Consider the following 14,856-nt stretch of genomic DNA (forward strand, 5'->3'; position numbering starts at 1 on the left):
ACTTTGTAAAATCAAGCAGATGGCCAGGCCAGCTGAGGAGTACTGCTTGGAGTTCTGGAGATGGGCCACTGTCACTGGAATGGCCCTGCCCTTAGAAGTCATTTTTGTCAGGATCTGTCAGCTAGGCTTCAGGATTCCCTGGTGCAATATGCTTCTCCTAGTTCGTTGGAGGTCGCCATGGCCCTTGCAATCAGGGGGAAACATAAACCGACTTTGCTTCCTGCTGTTATTCCTAGGGAGGAAGTCACACAAGTGCTGATTGACAAACCCATGGAGTACAGGGTGTTTTCTCTCATATTAGGTTGCCTGCGGTTGACCATGGGCCGAGAGCAAGTTTTTACTGTGGTCTCACAGATCATTACTAGGGTTGAGCGAAACGGGTCGAACATTTTCAAAAGTCGCCGACTTTTGGCTAAGTCGGGGTTTCATGAAACCCGATCCGACCCCTGTGCGGGGTCGGCCATGCGGTACGCGACTTTCGCGCCAAAGTCGCGTTTCAATGACGCGAAAAGCGCCATTTCTCAGCCAATGAAGGTAAACGCAGAGTGTGGGCAGCGTGATGACATAGGTCCTGGTCCCCACCATCTTAGAGAAGGGCATTGCAGTGATTGGCTTGCTGTCTGCGACGTCACAGGGGCTATAAAGAGGCGTTCCCGCCGACCGCCATCTTACTGCTGCTGATCTGAGCTTAGGGAGAGGTTGCTGCCGCTTTGTCAGAAGCAGGGATAGCGTTAGGCAGGGTCCATTAACCACAAAACCGCTTGTGCTGCAGCGATTTGCACTGTCCAACACCACCCTCGGTGTGCAGGGACAGTGGAAGTTTTTTTTTTTTTTTTTTTCCCCTCAGCGCTGTAGCTCATTGGGCTGCCCTAGAAGGCTCCCTGATAGCTGCATTGCTGTGTGTACGCCGCTGTGCAAACCAACTGCTTTTTTCAAAGCACAAATCCTCTTGTTCCTTCCTTTCTGCACAGCTATCTTTTTTGTTTGTCCACACTTTTTATTTCATTTGTGCATCAGTCCACTCCTTATTGCTGCCTGCCATACCTGGCTGAGATTACTGCAGGCAGGGAGATAGTAGCTGCCTGCCATACCTGGCTGAGATTACTGCAGGCAGGGAGATAGTAATTGTAGGACATTCCCTGTTTTTTTTTTTGTTTTTTTTTTGGTGGGAGATTAAGATTGGCAATTTGGCATTTCTGCTAGAGTGCCATCCCTGTGTGTGCCATCTCTCTCACATAGTGGGCCATAGAAAGCCTTTTCATTTTTCTGTATTTTTTTTTGTGGGGTGTATAAATTCTCCCTGATAAAAATACAGTGGGAGATTAATATTGGCCTTTGGGCTTGTGTGCCAGTCCTGAGTGTGCCATCTCTCTCACAAATAGTGGGCCATAGAAAGCCTATTTTATTTTTTTTGGGGTTTTATAAATTCTCCCTGAAAAAAAGGGAGATTAATATTGGCCTCTGGGCTTGTGTGCCAGTCCTGAGCGTGCCATCTGTGCCAGCCCTGAGCGTGCCATCTCTCTCACAAATAGTGGGCCATAGAAAGCCTATTTATTTTTTTTTTTGGTTTTATAAATTCTCCCTGAAAAAAAGGGAGATTAATATTGGCCTCTGGGCTTGTGTGCCAGTCCTGAGCGTGCCATCTGTGCCAGCCCTGAGCGTGCCATCTCTCTCACAAATAGTGGGCCATAGAAAGCCTATTTAATTTTTTTTTTTGTTTTATAAATTTTCCCTGAAAAAAGGGAGATTAATATTGGCCTCTGGGCTTGTGTGCCAGTCCTGAGCGTGCCATCTGTGCCAGCCCTGAGCGTGCCATCTCTCTCACAAATAGTGGGCCATAGAAAGCCTATTTAATTTTTTTTTTTGTTTTATAAATTTTCCCTGAAAAAAGGGAGATTAATATTGGCCTCTGGGCTTGTGTGCCAGTTGTGAGCGTGCCATCTGTGCCAGTCCTGAGCGTGCCATCTCTCTCACAAATAGTGGGCCATAGAAAGCCTATTTAAATTTTTTTTTGGTTTTATAAATTCTCCCAGAAAAAAAGGGAGATTAATATTGGCCTCTGGGCTTCTGTGCCAGTCCTGAGCGTGCCATCTGTGCCAGTCCTGAGCGTCCCATCTCTCTCACAAATAGTGGGCCATAGAAAGCCTATTTTATTTTTTTTGGGGGTTTTATAAATTCTCCCTGAAAAAAAGGGAGATTAATATTGGCCTCTGGGCTTGTGTGCCAGTCCTGAGCGTGCCATCTGTGCCAGCCCTGAGCGTGCCATCTCTCTCACAAATAGTGGGCCATAGAAAGCCTATTTATTTTTTTTTTTTGTTTTATAAATTTTCCCTGAAAAAAGGGAGATTAATATTGGCCTCTGGGCTTGTGTGCCAGTTGTGAGCGTGCCATCTGTGCCAGTCCTGAGCGTGCCATCTCTCTCACAAATAGTGGGCCATAGAAAGCCTATTTAAATTTTTTTTTGGTTTTATAAATTCTACCAGAAAAAAAGGGAGATTAATATTGGCCTCTGGGCTTCTGTGCCAGTCCTGAGCGTGCCATCTGTGCCAGTCCTGAGCGTCCCATCTCTCTCACAAATAGTGGGCCATAGAAAGCCTATTTTTTTTTTTTTTTGGGTTTTAGAAATTCTCCCTGGAAAAAAAAAGGGAGATTAATATTGCCCTTTGGGCTTGTGTGCCAGTACTAAGCGTTCCATCTCTCTCTCTCTCTCTCTCAGTCAGTGGGCCATAGAACGCCTATTTTTGGTTTTATTTGTTTTCTAAATTCTCCCTGAAAAAATAATTTTATTTTATTTGGTTTCTAAATTCTTCCTGATAAAATCACATTTTTTTTATTATTTTTTTTTCTAAAGTCTCCCTGAAAAAAAAAAAAAAAAACAGTGGGAGATTAATATTGGCCTTTCTGCTTGTGTGCCAGTCTTGACTCCTGGGTGCGTCATCTCTCAGTCAGTGGGCCATAGAACGCCTATTTTTGGTTTTATTTGTTTTATAAATTCTCCCAGAAAAAATCATTTTATTTTATTTGGTTTCTAAATTCTTCCTGATAAAATCATATTTTTTTTATTATTTTTTTTTCTAAAGTCTCCCTGAAAAAAAAAAAAAAAAAACAACCAAAAAAAACAGTGGGAGATTAATATTGGCCTTTCTGCTTGTGTGCCAGTCTTGACTCCTGGGTGTGCCATCTCTCTCTCTCTCTCTCTCTCTCTCTCTCTCTCTCTCTCTCTCCAATTGTGGTCCATAGAAAGCCTATATTTTTTTTCCTTGATTTGGGTTCTAAAATCTACCAGAGAAAATAACTACATCAATCATTGGTAGAAAAATATTGGCCTCTGGGTTTGTGTGCCACTCCTGACTCCTGTGTGCGTCATCTCTCAGTCAGTGGGCCATAGAACGCCTATTTTTGTTTTTATTTGTTTTATAAATTCTCCCTGAAAAAATCATTTTATTTTATTTGGTTTCTAAATTCTTCCTGATAAAATCATATTTTTTTTATTATTTTTTTTTCTAAAGTCTCCCTGAAAAAAAAAAAAAAAAAAAAAAAAACAGTGGGAGATTAATATTGGCCTTTCTGCTTGTGTGCCAGTCTTGACTCCTGGGTGTGCCATCTCTCTCTCTCTCTCTCTCTCTCTCCAATTGTGGTCCATAGAAAGCCTACTTTTTTTTCCTTGATTTGGGTTCCAAAATCTACCAGAGAAAATAACTCCATCAATCATTGGTAGAAAAATATTGGCCTCTGGGCTTGTGTGCCACTCCTGATTCCTGTGTGCGTCATCTCTCACTCAGTGGCCCATAGAAAGCATATAGTTTGTTACATTTGTTTTCTAAATTCTCCCTGCAAAAATCTTTTTTTTTTTTTGGGGGGGGTTTCTAAAGTGTTCCTGAAAAAAATAAAAATAAAAAAAAAATAATAGTGTGACATTAATATTAACATTTGTGCTTCAGTGACAGTCCTGCGTGTGGGGCATCTCTCTAATTTGCAGCCACCAAAAAAAGAGTGTGTAACATTGGGCCTGATTTTCGCTGTGGTCTCACCAACCTGTAAAGGGGTAGCTAAATCATACTGAAGTTATAGCTCACCGTGTAAGTTGTGTGACTGCAACAAATAACGTTAGTTTGGTTACGTTTTTAAAACAATGAGGAAGTCTAGTGGAAGAGGTCGTGGCCGGGGGCGTTCATTGTCAGCTGGTAATGAGGGTAGTGGTAGTGGTGGAGCATCAGGTGGTCGTGGGGGAAAAAATATTGCACCTAAGTCTGGAGCTGTGGAGCCAGGTTCGTCGTCCGGCTACACAAGGCCTCGAACGCTCCCTTTTCTGGGATTAGGAAAACCGCTTTTAAAGCCGGAGCAGCAAGAGCAAGTTTTGGCTTATCTTGCTGACTCAGCCTCTAGCTCTTTTGCCTCATCTCGTGAAACTGGTAAAAGTAAAAGCAGCGCGTCGTTAGTGGATGTTCACGGTCAGGGACAAGTCACTTCCTTGTCCTCTTCAGCAAAAACAACAACAGAGAAGAATGCAGCAGGCGACACAACGGGTTACTCCATGGAGCTCTTTACACATACCGTCCCTGGCTTAGAAAGTGAAGCAGTTAACAGTCCATGCCCATTACAAATTGAATCTGACATGGAGTGCACTGACGCACAGCCACAGCCAGACTACTATGCTGGTCCTTTGACTCAGACCACAACATTGCCCTCGCAGGGTGCTGATCAAGAATCAGACCCTGATGAGACTATGTTGCCCCATCACGAACGCTATACCACCGAACGACACGGTGACACAGACGAAGTTGCGCAGGAGGTACAAGAAGAGTTATTAGATGACCCAGTTCTTGACCCCGATTGGCAGCCATTGGGGGAACAGGGTGCAGGCGGCAGCAGTTCTGAAGCAGAGGAGGAGGAGGGGCCGCAGCAGGCATCAACATCGCCACAGGTTCCATCTGCCGGGCCCGTATCTTGCCCAAAACGCGTGGCAAAGCCAAAACCTGGTGGAGGACAGCGTGGCCATCCGGTTAAAGCTCAGTCTGCAATGCCTGAAAAGGTATCCGATGCTAGAAAGAGTGCAGTCTGGCATTTTTTTAAACAACATCCAATTGATCAGCGCAAAGTCATCTGTCAAAAATGTTCTACTTCCTTAAGCAGAGGTCAGAATCTGAAAAGTCTCAATACTAGTTGCATGCATAGACATTTAACCACCATGCATTTGAAAGCTTTGACTAACTACCAAACGTCCCTTAAGGTTGTTGCACCCTCGGCCAATGAAGCTAGTCATCAACGCAACATCCCTTCCGGCAGTGTAGGACCACCATTTAGCGCACCACCTGCTGTATCTGTGCAGGTATCTTTGCCAGGCCAAAGCAGTCAGGGTCAGGGAATCACCAGTTTCGTAGTAGGAAACACTGCATCTAGGGCACCGGCGGCAACAATACCATCTCCCACCGTCTCTCAGTCTGCCATGTCCACCGGCACCCCCGCTAGTTCCACGATCTCCAGCTCTCCAGTCCAGCTCACCCTACATGAGACTATGGTTAGAAAAAGGAAATACTTAGCCTCGCATCCGCGTACACAGGGTTTGAACGCCCACATAGCTAGACTAATCTCGTTAGAGATGATGCCCTACCGGTTAGTTGAAAGCGAAGCTTTCAAAGACCTGATGGACTACGCTGTACCACGCTACGAGCTACCCAGTCGACACTTTTTTTCCAGAAAAGCCATCCCAGCCCTCCACCAGCATGTTAAAGAGCGCATCGTCCATGCACTCAGGCAATCTGTGAGCACAAAGGTGCACCTGACAACAGATGCATGGACCAGTAGGCATGGCCAGGGACGTTACGTGTCCATCACGGCACACTGGGTAAATGTGGTGGATTCAGGGTCCACAGGGGACAGCAAGTTTGGGACAGTTCTGCCTAGCCCACGGTCTAGTAAACAGTTGTCTGTAGCCGTTCGCACCCCCTCCTCCTCCTCCTCCTCGTCCTCCTGCAGAAGCAAGAGCTCGTCCACAGACCGCAGTCGCACAAACACTCCATCCGCACCTGCCACTGTTGCACACCAGGTCTCCCATTATGGGGCAGCTACTGGCATACGTCAGCAGGCTGTATTGGCTATGAAGTGTTTGGGCGACAATAGACACACCGCGGAAGTTCTGTCCGAGTTCTTGCAGCAAGAAACGCAGTCGTGGCTGGGCACTGTAGATCTTGAGGCAGGCAAGGTAGTGAGTGATAACGGAAGGAATTTCATGGCTGCCATCTCCCTTTCCCAACTGAAACACATTCCTTGCCTGGCTCACACCTTAAACCTGGTGGTGCAGTGCTTCCTGAAAAGTTATCCGGGGTTATCCGACCTGCTCCTCAAAGTGCGTGGACTTTGCGCACATATCCGCCGTTCGCCTGTACACTCCAGCCGTATGCAGACCTATCAGCGTTCTTTGAACCTTCCCCAGCATCGCCTAATCATAGACGTTGCAACAAGGTGGAACTCAACACTGCACATGCTTCAGAGACTGTGCGAACAGAGGCGGGCTGTTATGTTTTTGTGGGAGGATACACATACACGGGCAGGCAGTAGGATGGCAGACATGGAGTTGTCAGGTGTGCAGTGGTCGAAGATTCAAGACATGTGTCAAGTCCTTCAGTGTTTTGAGGAATGCACACGGCTGGTTAGTGCAGACAACGCCATAATAAGCATGAGCATCCCCCTAATGCGTCTGCTGATGCAAAGTTTGACGCACATAAAGGATCAGGCGTCTGCACCAGAGGAAGAGGAAAGCCTTGATGACAGTCAGCGATTGTCTGGTCAGGGCAGTGTACATGACGAGGTACCGGGCGAAGAGGAGGTGGAGGATGAGGAGGATGATGGGGATGAGTATATTTTTAATGAGGAAGCTTTCCCGGGGGCACGGGAAATTGGTGGCGTGGCAAGGCCGGGTTCTGGTTTTTTGAGGGACACAAGTGACGTAGATTTGCCTGCAACTGCCCCTCAACCAAGCACAACCGCAGATTTGACAACGGGAACTTTGGCCCACATGGCGGATTATGCCTTGCGTATCCTCAAAAGGGACACACGCATTACAAAAATGATGAACGATGACGATTACTGGTTGGCCTGCCTCCTTGATCCTCGCTATAAAGGCAAATTGCAAAATATTATGCCACATGAGAACTTGGAACTAATATTAGCAACAAAACAATCAACTCTTGTTGACCGTTTGCTTCTGGCATTCCCTGCACACAGCGCCCGTGATCGTTCTCACACGAGCTCCAGGGGCCAGCAGACCAGAGGTGTTAGAGGGGCAGAAATCAGAAGTGGCGTTGGCCAGAGGGGTTTTCTGACCAGGTTGTGGAGTGATTTTTCTATGACCGCAGACAGGACAGGTACTGCAGCATCAATTCAAAGTGACAGGAGACAACATTTGTCCAGTATGGTTACAAACTATTTTTCATCCCTTATCGACGTTCTCCCTCAACCGTCATTCCCATTTGATTACTGGGCATCCAAATTAGACACCTGGCCAGAATTGGCAGAATATGCATTGCAGGAGCTTGCTTGCCCGGCAGCTAGTGTCCTATCAGAAAGAGTATTCAGTGCTGCAGGTTCAATACTAACAGAAAAAAGGACTCGTCTGGCTACCCAAAATGTAGATGATCTAACCTTCATTAAAATGAACCACAACTGGATTTCAAAATCTTTTGCCCCACCCTGCCCGGCTGACACCTAGCTTTCCTATGAAAAGGTCTTGCCTGTGGACTATTCTGAATGACTTTTCCAATCTCGTAATTTTCTTCACCTGATTGTCCAGCATACGACATGTTTCCACCTCACGAAATGGCCAAACTCCCCACACGGGGCCGTGCTATCGCCACTTTGCGCTTGGACCCTTGAGAGTGCTGTTTGTCTGAAGAGGTGGGTGTGGCCGCTTTTGGTCGACGGCACTGCCACTGGGTCCCTCATAGTACAATAAAGTGTCTCTGGCGGTGGTGGTGCGCACCCAACGTCAGACACACCGTTGTAATATGAGGGGCCCTGTGCCTGTAACGCCGGCCACAAGACAGTTCCCCCCCCCAGCTCAAACAGTGCTCTACCACTAGCAAAATTATCTCTCACAGCTTCACCAATGTGTAGTCTAGGCGCTGACATCCTTCAATGCCTGGCACTGACAATACCATTGTTTTGACATTTTTGTTATGTTAGGCCTTCGAAGCCTGTCTGCGGTCCCTTCTTTCTACAACTACTACACTGACCAGGCCACTGCTGGCCGTGTTACCCTGGAACCAATTTAAAGTGCCTACAGCCAGCCCAATTTTGTTATGTTAGGCCTTCGAAGCCTGTCTGCGGTCACTCCTTCCACTAGGCCTCCACTGACCACACCACTGCTGTCCGTGTACCCCTGGAACCAATTTAAAATTGCCTACAGCCATGTGTTTTTATTTTAGGCCTTCGATGCCTGTCTGCGGTCCATTCTTTCAACTACTACTACACTGACCAGGGCACTGCTGGCCGTGTTACCCTGGAACCAATTTAAAAGTGCCTACAGTCAGCCCAATTTTGTTATGTTAGGCCTTCGAAGACTGTCTGCCGTCACTCCTTCCACTAGACTTCCACTGACCATACACTGCTGCCCATGTACCCCTGGAACCAATTTAAAGTGCCTACAGCCAGCCCAATTTTGTTATGTTAGGCCTTCGAAGCCTGTCTGCGGTCACTCCTTCCACTAGACTTCCACTGACCAGACCACTGCTGCCCGTGTACCCCTGGAACCAATTTAAAAGTGCCTACAGCCAGCCCAAGTTTGTTATGTTAGGCCTTGGAAGCCTGTCTGCGGTCACTCCTTCCACTAGACTTCCACTGACCAGACCACTGCTGCCCGTGTACCCCTGGAACCAATTTAAAAGTGCCTACAGCCAGCCCAAGTTTGTTATGTTAGGCCTTCGAAGCCTGTCTGCGGTCCATTCTTTCAACTACTACTACACTGACCAGGTCACTGCTGCCCGTGTACCCCTGGAACCAATTTAAAAGTGCCTACAGCCAGCCCAAGTTTGTTATGTTAGGCCTTGGAAGCCTGTCTGCGGTCACTCCTTCCACTAGACTTCCACTGACCAGACCACTGCTGCCCGTGTACCCCTGGAACCAATTTAAAAGTGCCTACAGCCAGCCCAAATTTGTTATGTTAGGCCTTGGAAGCCTGTCTGCGGTCACTCCTTCCACTAGGCCTCCACTGACCACACCACTGCTGTCCGTGTACCCCTGGAACCAATTTAAAATTGCCTACAGCCATGTGTTATTATTTTAGGCCTTCGATGCCTGTCTGCGGTCACTCCTTCCACTAGGCCTCCACTGACCACACCACTGCTGTCCGTGTACCCCTGGAACCAATTTAAAATTGCCTACAGCCAGCCCAATTTTTTTATTTTAGGCCTTCGATGCCTGTCTGCGGTCCATTCTTTCAACTACTACTACACTGACCAGGTCACTGCTGCCCGTGTACCCCTGGAACCAATTTAAAATTGCCTACAGCCATGTGTTATTATTTTAGGCCTTCGATGCCTGTCTGCGGTCACTCCTTCCACTAGGCCTCCACTGACCACACCACTGCTGTCCGTGTACCCCTGGAACCAATTTAAAATTGCCTACAGCCATGTGTTATTATTTTAGGCCTTCGATGCCTGTCTGCGGTCACTCCTTCCACTAGGCCTCCACTGAGCACACCACTGCTGTCCGTGTACCCCTGGAACCAATTTAAAATTGCCTACAGCCAGCCCAATTTTTTTATTTTAGGCCTTCGATGCCTGTCTGCGGTCCATTCTTTCAACTACTACTACACTGACCAGGTCACTGCTGCCCGTGTACCCCTGGAACCAATTTAAAATTGCCTACAGCCATGTGTTATTATTTTAGGCCTTCGATGCCTGTCTGCGGTCACTCCTTCCACTAGGCCTCCACTGACCACACCACTGCTGTCCGTGTACCCCTGGAACCAATTTAAAATTGCCTACAGCCATGTGTTATTATTTTAGGCCTTCGATGCCTGTCTGCGGTCACTCCTTCCACTAGGCCTCCACTGACCACACCACTGCTGCCCGTGTACCCCTGGAACCAATTTAAAATTGCCTACAGCCAGCCCAATTTTTTTATTTTAGGCCTTCGATGCCTGTCTGCGGTCCATTCTTTCAACTACTACTACACTGACCAGGTCACTGCTGCCCGTGTACCCCTGGAACCAATTTAAAATTGCCTACAGCCATGTGTTATTATTTTAGGCCTTCGATGCCTGTCTGCGGTCACTCCTTCCACTAGGCCTCCACTGACCACACCACTGCTGTCCGTGTACCCCTGGAACCAATTTAAAATTGCCTACAGCCATGTGTTTTTATTTTAGGCCTTCGATGCCTGTCTGCGGTCCATTCTTTCAACTACTACTACACTGACCAGGGCACTGCTGGCCGTGTACCCCTGGAACCAACATCAGAAAATATAAAAATAAGTATTTTGCTTATAAAAAAGAAAATACTGGTGAGATATCAAATGCAGACATTTTAACATTAAAAACAAACACACAACTAAAATCTGGTACAGTACTAAAAATGGCCACCAGCTACAATTACTTTCTCCTGCAAGTAGTTAACTGAAAGGTTTTTTAAATTGAAAACACACATATGGCATCCACCGAGTGTTGTCCTGTCGCGTCTTCTTTATATTATTGCCGAGAAGATGCAAAATAATGAAAATAATAAAATCATTAATTACCAAAATAATAGAGAAAGTCAACACCACATTGCAAATAAACATTCATTCCAAATAAAGAAGCAGGGCGCGTCCGAGGGTGAGTATATACCTAATAAGAATCTAATCACCCTCGGACGCGCAATGCTTATTTCCAACAGCCTTCCTTCCTAAGAATCAGCCCTTCCGTCGTGTAGAGAGACGTTGTGTTACACTCCAAGGTGTTCCCCAGGTTGCCTTTCCTGAGCTTCGATCTTCCGGCTCTCGTTTAGTAGTTCTTGGAAACTACACTGCATTAGGCCTTCAAATTGGGTATGGGGTGTAGAGAGAGGGTGTGTTACACTCCAAGGTGTTCCCCAGGTTGCCTTTCCTGAGCTTCGATATTCCGGCTCTCGTTTAGTAGTTGTTGGAAACTACACTGCATTAGGCCTTCAAATTGGGTATGGGGTGTAGAGAGAGGGTGTGTTACACTCCAAGGTGTTCCCCAGGTTGCCTTTCCTGAGCTTCGAAATTCCGGCTCTCGTTTAGTAGTTGTTGGAAACTACACTGCATTAGGCCTACAAATTTGGTATGGGGGAAACATTGGCGCATCTGCGGTCCCTCCTTCCTCTAGGCCTCCACTGACCTGTCTACTGCTGCCCGTGTTCCCCTGGAACCAATTTTAAATTGCCTACAGGCAGCCCAATTTATTATGTTAGGGCTTCGAAGCCTGTCTGCGGTCCCTCCTTCCACTAGGCCTCCACTGACCTGTCTACTGCTGCCCGTGTACCCCTTGAACCAACATCATAAAATAAAAAAAAAAGGATTTTGCTTATAAAAAAGAAAATACTGGTGAGATATCAAATGCAGACATTTTGACATTAAAAACAAACAAACAGCTAAAATCTGGTACAGTACTAAAAATGGCCACCAGCTACAATTACTTTCTCCTGCAAGTAGTTAACTGAAAGGTTTTTTAAATTGAAAACACACATATGGCATCCACCGAGTGTTGTCCTGTCGCGTCTTCTTTATATTATTGCCGAGAAGATGCAAAATAATGAAAATAATAAAATCATTAATTACCAAAATAATAGAGAAAGTCAACACCACATTGCAAATAAACATTCATTCCAAATAAAGAAGCAGGGCGCGTCCGAGGGTGAGTATATACCTAATAAGAATCTAATCACCCTCGGACGCGCAATGCTTATTTCCAACAGCCTTCCTTCCTAAGAATCATCCCTTCCGTGGTGTAGAGAGACGTTGTGTTACACTCCAAGGTGTTCCCCAGGTTGCCTTTCCTGAGCTTCGATCTACCGGCTCTCGTTTAGTAGTTGTTGGATACTACGCTGCATTAGGCCTTCAAATTGGGTATGGGGTGTAGAGAGATGGTGTGTTCCACTCCAAGGTGTTCCCCAGGTTGCCTTTCCTGAGCTTCGATCTTCCGGCTCTCGTTTAGTAGTTCTTGGAAACTACACTGCATTAGGCCTACAAATTGGGTATGGGGTGTAGAGAGAGGGTTTGTTACACTCCAAGGTGTTCCCCAGGTTGCCTTTCCTGAGCTTCGATCTTCCGGCTCTCGTTTAGTAGTTGTTGGAAACTACGCTGCATTAGGCCTTCAAATTGGGTATGGGGTGTAGCGAGAGGGTGTGTTACACTCCAAGGTGTTCCCCAGGTTGCCTTTCCTGAGCTTCGATCTTCCGGCTCTCGTTTAGTAGTTCTTGGAAACTACACTGCATTAGACCTTCAAATTGGGTATGGGGTGTAGAGAGAGGGTGTGTTACACTCTAAGGTGTTCCCCAGGTTTCCTTGCCATTGCTTCGGTCTTCCGACTCTCGTTTAGTAGTTGTAGAAAAGTACACTGCATTAGGCCATACAAAATGGGTATGGGGTGGAGAGAGATGGTGTGTTACACTCCAAGGTGTTCCCCAGGTTGCCTTTCCTGAGCTTCTATCTTCAGGCTCTCATTAAATTGTGGTTAAATGGAACAACTGCATTTGGCGTACTAGTTGGTTTGGGGCCTACTATCGGTGTCTGCCACTCCTTGCTGTTCTCCTCCACTGAACAAAGCTGTGCCGCCTGTTTACTACGGTTGCCAATTTTGAACTGCATTTCGACTACTTACTGATTTGGCCCTACTCTCTGTGTCAGCCTCTCATTCCAGTTGTCCTCCACTGCAATGCCCCCTGGTTATTCCTGTGTTACCAATTTTGAACTGCATTTAGCCCACTTTCTTCTTTGGGCCTATATCTGTGTTTCCACTTCATCGTGCCCATTGCCCAGCCAGTGATAGATGAGTCTGCTGGTACATTGACCCATAACGCAACATTCCCCGTGCACGCTACACAACAACATTGTGACCCTGCTGAAAGTCAGGTTGCTCTTCCCGCATACCATACCACCTTACACGGGGACAAAGAGGAAGGTGCAGATGAAAGTGCAGGTTCCTTCATCAGGTGGGGGGAGGAATACTAGTTGGCGACGTCACTGGCACAGGGCCTCTCATAGTACGCAAAAGTGTTGCTGCCGGTGGGAGGCGCCCCCGCCGTGCAAACACACCGCTGTACTTTGAGGGGCCCTGTGCCAGTGCCAATGCCAACGAGTGGGCCCCCCCTGCTTGCTCAGGTTCACAGCACTTGCAAAGTTGAAATACTTACCTCTCCCTGCTCCACTGCCGTGACGTGGTCCAGATTTCCTGGGCCCACTAATTACTTGAACCAGCCCTACCCCCCACAACTTTAGCCAAATGACCCCCAATTTCAAATGCCTTCCAATTATTATAAGGTAAATTACGCTTGACAAGCTTCATTAAGAAGAATGGATGGTTTTGACATTAAAATGGGCACTCTAGGTGTTTTCCTGGCCCCCACTCACTGCCGACTATGCTGCCCCATTGACTTGCATTGGGTTTCGTGTTTCGGTCGATCCCGACTTTACGTCATAATCGGCCGATTTCACTCGACCCGACTTTGGACATAGTCGGGTTTCGCAAAACCCGGCTCGACTCTAAAAAGGTCAAGGTCGCTCAACTCTAATCATTACATTAAAGTCTGTCCATCTCACGTAAAAAATGTTACTCCATTTCAAAAGCTGCGTTTCCCTGGTTGTGTGGAGAGAGACAACCAGGGTGCATTTCCTCCATTTTTACATCTCCATTTACCTTTTCTGCTGAAATAGCGGTTGGTGGGGAACTGAGACTATTGTGGATAGTGAAGCTGGAGCTAGTTTGGTACATTCGCGCTTTGCTCGGACCCATGGTCTAATCGGTAGGACACTGGCGAGGTCCGTTCTTATGTGTGCTATTGATTCTGCTCCTTTCAGCCAGAATAGTTTGACCCAAGCCATACATAATGTGAACATGCGCATTCATACAACTGCTAGATCTGCAGTAGAGAAAAAAAGGACGTTACCAAAATTGCAGCACCCAGTAAAGTAAGTGATACATCTCTGGAATAAGGATCTCTGCCCCTACATCATGCTGCTCTCAGATGGGGAAGCAGACAGATTCCCTTTAGGCTATGTTGCATTTTAACAGTGTCTTTAAGCTCGGAAATAGGCCAAAAGCACCATAAAATACTTATGCAAGCTAATGCAATGACAATCCTGAAGTGTTGTGCACATGATCAGTAAATTTCCTTTGAGTATTTACAGTGTATTTATTTCTGCAGCATGTCAATACTTTGTGAAGATTTTTAGTGTGTTCCTTCCCAGAACATCAGCCCTCAGCTGTCCACTTTCCCTCTGCTGGTTATGAAAATTATGTGGGAGCTCACACAATTTATTTTTTCATTATTTTAAAATTAAGAGTTGCTGTTTGGTTACAGCCTATGTAGATTCATTCTGTTTAAAGCTCCTACATAAGCTGGTGACAATATGTGTGTGTGTTTTTTGTGTGTGTGTTTGTGTTTTTTATCAGTTTAGTAATAAGGGTGTCTGGCTGGCACCTTTTCATTACTAAGCCTAGGGCTTGGTGTCAATGACAGCTGATAACACCAAGCCCTAATCCCATTACTCTGATGTTACTGCATCAGAATAAAATAGGTGGTGTTGAACCAAGAAATTACATCACAAAACTTTTTTTTTAATCTCTTTATTTAGCTAAAAAAATCCTTCATTATTGTACAAAAACGCATACAAAACCACGGCAAAAGCGCACCAAAAATT

Source organism: Ranitomeya imitator, chromosome 3, assembly GCF_032444005.1.
Source record: "Ranitomeya imitator isolate aRanImi1 chromosome 3, aRanImi1.pri, whole genome shotgun sequence".
NCBI lineage: Eukaryota > Metazoa > Chordata > Amphibia > Anura > Dendrobatidae > Ranitomeya > Ranitomeya imitator.